This window comes from Chaetodon auriga, chromosome 18 (genome assembly GCF_051107435.1).
Source record: "Chaetodon auriga isolate fChaAug3 chromosome 18, fChaAug3.hap1, whole genome shotgun sequence".
Classification (NCBI taxonomy): Eukaryota; Metazoa; Chordata; class Actinopteri; order Chaetodontiformes; family Chaetodontidae; genus Chaetodon; species Chaetodon auriga.
In genome coordinates this window covers 5,032,867-5,039,274 of record NC_135091.1, presented here as the reverse complement: position 1 = coordinate 5,039,274, position 6,408 = coordinate 5,032,867, and positions in this window count along the sequence as shown.

Genomic DNA, 6,408 nt, shown 5'->3' with positions numbered 1-6,408 from the left:
ATGATGTCTCCCATACTGATTACATGCTGTTTATGGGACACAGGGAGTCGCGTCTCTGCACAGTTGAAGTCAAGCGTCACTGTTCATGCCACCGTCCTGTACTTAGGTTCATCCTCTCTTCCCACTCACTGCACTGCTGTAAGCCCTCTGCAGATGATCCTGTTGGGGGCATTAGAGGCCGTCTTAATTAGTCCTTCCAGGCAGGTAATTAGCTCTGATGGCATGTACTCCCCATGGAGATGCGAATGACAGGGCCACAGCCACATCCCCTCACCCCACACACACACACACACACACACACACACACACACACACACACACACACAAGCAAAGACTATGTGACCCGAGGAGTTGCCACATTCTCTGGTCATTCTTGGAAAAAGACAATGGGTCTGGCTTGTTAAAATCGGCTCCCTCTCAGCAGGAGGACAGAGGAGCCGCGGCAGCTGTCCCACAGTATCAAGCTTCAGTGGTCCCAGCAGCCTCCTCAGACAGCATCTCGTCCGGTCCAGAGGTTTTTTTTTTTAAACTTCTGTGGGGACATATTTACATCTCATTAGCAGGGGAATACAAAAGAAGTATTAATTTAAATGTTCCCTTAATCCCTGTGCTGTCCCGCGGAGAGACTGTTACACAGCGTCCACAGACTGTTGAAAGCTCTTTGAAAAGTGAAGCGTGATACTATAAAATCTGCTTAATTAAAATGTGAGGAGCGTTTATTAATCAAACCACTGCAAAAAATGTCTTTTGCATCGCTTCAACTTGGCCACGATGTAAGACGACAATAATCACTTCTTTAAGATAAATGAATAAAGAAAATGTGAAGTTTTGTTTAGTTTTTTCATGAATTCTTAAAAAATTGTATTGAGTTTGGTTGGTGCCTTATCAAATGTGCTTTCTTGGTTCAATAGGGTCCTTCTGGGGGTCTTTGAACACCAAAATCTATGGGCTATGGCCCTATATGTTGGTCCTTTAGTATGAAATAAGTATGAATCAAAGCAGCTGTATGCTAATTGTATAGCTACCACCTACGGGAATCTGACATATTATTAGTAATATTATTGATTATTAAAGCATCATTGGTCCTTTAGAGACTTCAGGGATGAAATAAATTCTAGAAACATTCTTCTCACGTCCCGGTCCATCTATAGCAGATGACTTCAGTGTAACCTCCAGCTGGGTTAGACTGAATTCAAACTATTCTCTGCCACAATGGCTTCACTTCGCTTCGGCCGAATGCCATCTCAGGTCTATTTGTATCCATGGAAGACAAACAAGTCAAAACCAGGAACCCCAGCGAACAGAGAGCATTGTGGGTGAGTTGCCTATTCTCTGGCAGAATAATGACGACAAAACAGGAATCCTGACCTTGTTGGGGGGAACACATCCTGGGGCACGCAAGCGACAAGGGAGCCGAACAATAATAGCTTTTCCTAAAAATATAAGGGCCTGTCAGAGGAGAGTTTCCATTACAATGGCATTGAGCTTTGGATATGGGGGGGGGGGGGTCTCCGGACGAGAAAGGAGTTCAACATAGATCAGATCCATTTAAAGCTCTGCCTGGAAGAGGAGTACTGAAGAAGCTGACTCATCCAGCCACGTGACACACACCTGTCTAGGTTGTTTTACTCTATGTACTGTATTTTATGCAGTACTTCAATGAATTATTCTTAAATATCAGCCCCGTGTGGCCATTCAGGGTCTTCCTGTCGCAGTTTGTTTTATTGTTAGATTTTCTGCTTTCAGTCTCAAGTTGAGTAACTTCTTTAGGGAGTCAAGGTTTCCAGTAAGCCAATCTATACATGAGCCAAGTCCAAGTCAAGTTCTCATTTTTGTGGCATGAACATATTTTTGGGGTTATTTATGGGTAGCGCAGCAAGCTTTAAACACCACACTGATATATCATCACTTTACAAGGTTTAACTTTTTAATGTGCCACAACGTAAGAACCTGTCTGATCAGTTCAAATGGAACTTGATAACCGTGGTCCTGTCACCTTCATGTCTCACTGTCTTCACCAGAGTTCCTCACACACCTCAACCACACGCCATGCTGATGTCTGCGCTGCGTTATCGAGCGCCCTTTTGACACAAGGCGCTATTTTGAAATCCAAGCTTGCGTTGGAGGATGTAGGAGCGTCTCCTGGACAAAGCGAGTGGCGGCTGATCGTCCAGACTGCCAGACGGGTGGATGCCGGCCATCTTGACCCACACCCTGAGCCCGCTAACAGAGGTAGAGCAGCCACCTTGGCTAAGTGCATTCCCAGAGCCACTGGCCCAAATCCCCGCTTGACCCTGGCTGATAAACTATGCTATGGATAGACCACTGGAGAGTTTTTCCCTTTAAAATGAGGATAAGTCCAAAGTTTCCACAGTAACAAATAGCTCTTTGGGCTTCTACAGTTCACATTGTGGCCTATAAAGGTTTCTGGAGCCCCCATATACTTTCCAATTAACTGAGCACTATGAATTTTATATCAGTCTTTGTCATCATTATTTTATTACTATATTCAAATTACAATTACAATTGATGGGTTTCTGGTCAAGCTCCTCCACAAATGTGTTCTTCGTAATGGAAAACATGGACAGCATCCACAAAAAGGAACGCCACAATGCAAAAAACTTAAAACTTGCCTGAAACCAAGCTTCAAAATAAAAGTACTCATCATTAAAATGTTTCATTAGAGTTTATCTGCCTCACATAGAAACTAGGATACTGCAGATCATTTGATTTGATTGATAAATATTCATCAAACTGTGCCTTATTCATAATATTCAAGGTATTTAGAGATTGACTATTGATCGACCTTGTAAATATCAAGATAAAATGACTTATAAATAAGGGAGCATGCGGTATGTGATTGAAGTATTGAAATGTGGTAATATTACTCTAAAAGTCCTGATTTAATGGAATAAAAAAGCAGAAAAAAGAACATGAAGCAGTCATAATTTGACATAAGAAGACAGAGCAGGATGAAGTGCACAGACAGACAGGAAGAGGAGGTTCGGTGGCTTCAGGAGGCTCCAGGTTTGGCGTTGAGCTAAGCCCGGTGAAGCCTGGCCTGCATCAGCCGTCTGCAGACAGTAATTGGTCACGACTGCGGGGACCCTGGATCCGCTTGTTCGTGGAAGGACGGGATTAACACATTATGGGTGCCTCACGACCCGGCTGAGGAACTGATAAGACTTTCGGAGGCCTTTTTGTGGGTGATGCTTAAATGAGGCCTCGGAGATGCTGCAAGGAAAAGGAAACTCCAGCATGTAGAATAAAAAGGAGTGTAAGTTTCACATTTGTTGTGGTGATGTTGCACCGAGACAAGTTCAGATGCAAAGAAGTGACGGAGCACCCAAACAGAAGCTGCTTTCATACAATGTGTAAAAACAACAACAAACTCCAGCCCTCTTGCAGCCAATAAGAAACGTACTGTAAATGTGACTGGCTGCACCATATGCATCACGTGGAGGTGTCAGTGTAGACATGTTCAGCAGTCTTTATTAACAGGAACATGCAACCTTGTACGATTTCCCTTTGAAGGAGCGTTTTGTCAACCTATATTCCACCAGAGATGTATATAAACACAGTACGTTTCTTGGTAACACTTCACTTACACGCCCACCATTTAGCATGTATAGGCATACTAAAGATTGAATGCATGTTTAATAATACACTGTAATGTTTTGTCAGCAGATTTAAGTGTCTACGAATGTGTCTGTCAGCACCTATAAAAGGAGGCTGATAATGAATGAGGTAAACACACTTTCAATGATACAGGTCATACATGTTTATTAAATCTTTATACCCCTTATTGTAAGTAAAGGTTGGATTTATGACATGAAAGCTGCAAAAAGCCTGAATCTAAATGACCACGTATAGTCTCATGTAAATAAATATACAGCTAATGAAAGCAATGAACACCTCCTCTTCTTTTAAAAACACATGAACAACCACAACTAAAGATATCAGCAGAGTATGTTGGTCCAAAAAAAAAATCAGCCTTCAGAAACCCAAAAAACTGATTGGTGGCAAATACTGGTTTTTAAATGGTGAATACTCTTGTATTCTTATGTATTTTCGCTTCTTCATGTCTTAGTCTTATCACATCCCCTCGTTCTCCTGCCATAATGTCTCTATGCTCACTTTTCTGAGTGTGGCAGCAAATGAGAGCAGGCTGACTCCTGCACAATGCTTCAACTCGGCAGGCCCCTCCGTCTTATCGTGCCCTGCAGCTTGGCTGGATCGGTCAATATAAATTGGACGTGCCCAGAGGAGAGACGCCGGTTCCTCTTTTGGGTCCGCACATTGTTTGGTCTAGGCCTGTATTTATTTAGATGTAAATCAGCTCGCAAAAGAGTGTTACGTCCTGTCCTTGTGTAGTGGGCGGCAGACTGGGGCTCATTTGTTGGAGGAAGTCAGCCCCATCGAGATTGGAGCTCTGCAGATTGTTTTCCATTATAAGGCTGTTATTGATGTGAGGGGGTGACATCATGCAGCCTCACCCTTCAAGGCAGGGTTGGTGAGAAAGAGCCCCCACACCCATTTCTTATTCATTACTCAGCACGGTGAGGATGCTGGACAATGATTAAATTGTTGCATCTGATTTGTTAAGGGAATAGAATGACATTATGGGAAATAAGCTCGTTGGCGGCCCAGTCGCCAGTTAAATGTTGACATTTCTGCAAAGCACGGATGCATTGAATTAGTTCTTTTCATATGTGTCATAACATTTTTACAATAGGTATCAAAGTGATGTAGTTCAGATTATGGGTACATGTATAAGGATGAAGAGAGGATGAAGAGAGGATGGTGGTGGTGTGATAACTGCTAATTACATGCGTTCCATATATATTTATCTACTGTGCAATAGTACAAAACACTGTACTTAATTATCCATACCTTATCATGTGCAATTTTCTAAATTTACCAACCAGCAATATTATTTTTTATACTCCTGCTACTATTGCTGCTGTCTGTAACACCCTAAATTACCCGGCGGGGGATTGATAAACTTATCTTATCTTAACTTAGACGAGCCATGTTCGTGACAATAAAACCGGGTATTTTAAGCCAAAACATGATCTTTTCCTGACCCTTAAAGTTTCAACACATCCGTGGGTGCCATTGTTTTATCTGGCGAGTGAGTTGTTAGCATAGCTTAGCATAAAGATTGGAAGCTCCCTCTGAAGTTTGTTAATTAACACGTTCTCATTTGTTCAATCTGTGCAGAAACCGGTGTTATGGTTTTTACAGAGGGTTGTGGTGGACTATTTTTTGGCCAGGAACACTGACTTCCTGGAGTCTCCGCAGGGTTGCCAGGCAACCTGTCCCTGCCAGGAAATAGCCTGGCACACAAGCCCCTGTACAGCAACACATCTTCATCTTCTCCTCATATTAAAAGACAGATATAAAAGTGGTTTCAATCGTCTCATCTAAATCTGGGCAAGAAAGTAAGCAAGCGAATCTCCCAAAATGTCGACTTATGTCTAACTACTGATGGGAAAGTTCACTCTTGACCTTGGAAATGGTTGTCTGATGAAGACATCTTAGAAACTTTTTTTCTGGAGCTTTCAGCTGCATCTCAGTCTTAGAACTGCTGATGAAGATGGTGGCGACCAGTTAAAAGCTCCACAAACGACCAGTAAGTGGATCTTGTTTTTTTCTTTAGCTCTTTTAATGTGATCATCTGCTGAAGTTTTGTAGTAGTAGCAGTAAACAAAGCTATATTTTCATCTGTTAAAGGGCTACCATCATGTGGAAATATAATTATAATTTATAATTTAAATGGTCAGCAGCTTACACGCTGAAATCTTGTTGCATTGCATTGACTCGAAAGGTGCAGCTCGTTCTAACACAGAATAGCACACAACAACGCTAAACATGCTGTCCTTGATGAATAATGCAGTCCCCCTTTGGGCCAATTAGTAACAGTGACGTCACCTTTATTTGACCTGTGACTGGTGGTTCCCCTGAGCCAATCAGAGGAATGTTAAAAACACAGCAGTGAGATGCAGCATCAGTCCATTGTCTTTGTCTGTATTTCAGATCATCGGCTGTCGGCGTACATTCTGAACCTTTTTGTGATTGCAGACTTTATCTTTTTTAAGCCATGCCTATGCGACGCAGCGGCCAATGAGGATTCAGATGTGGAGTACAACTGCAGGTGTAGTCCACCAAACTAAACACTGTGCACACATAAAACTGTACAGGTGGTGCAGTGGTTAGCACCATCAGCAAGACAGCTCGAGGTGCAAAATCCACCTGCTGTCACTGTGCCTGTGTGGCTCTAAATCACCATCATCATCATCATAGGTGTGAGTGTGAGTGTGAATGGTTCTCTGTCTATATGTGCCTGCCGTCCAATAGACTGGAGACATGTCCACGGTGTACCCGACCTTTGGCTCAAGATGAGCA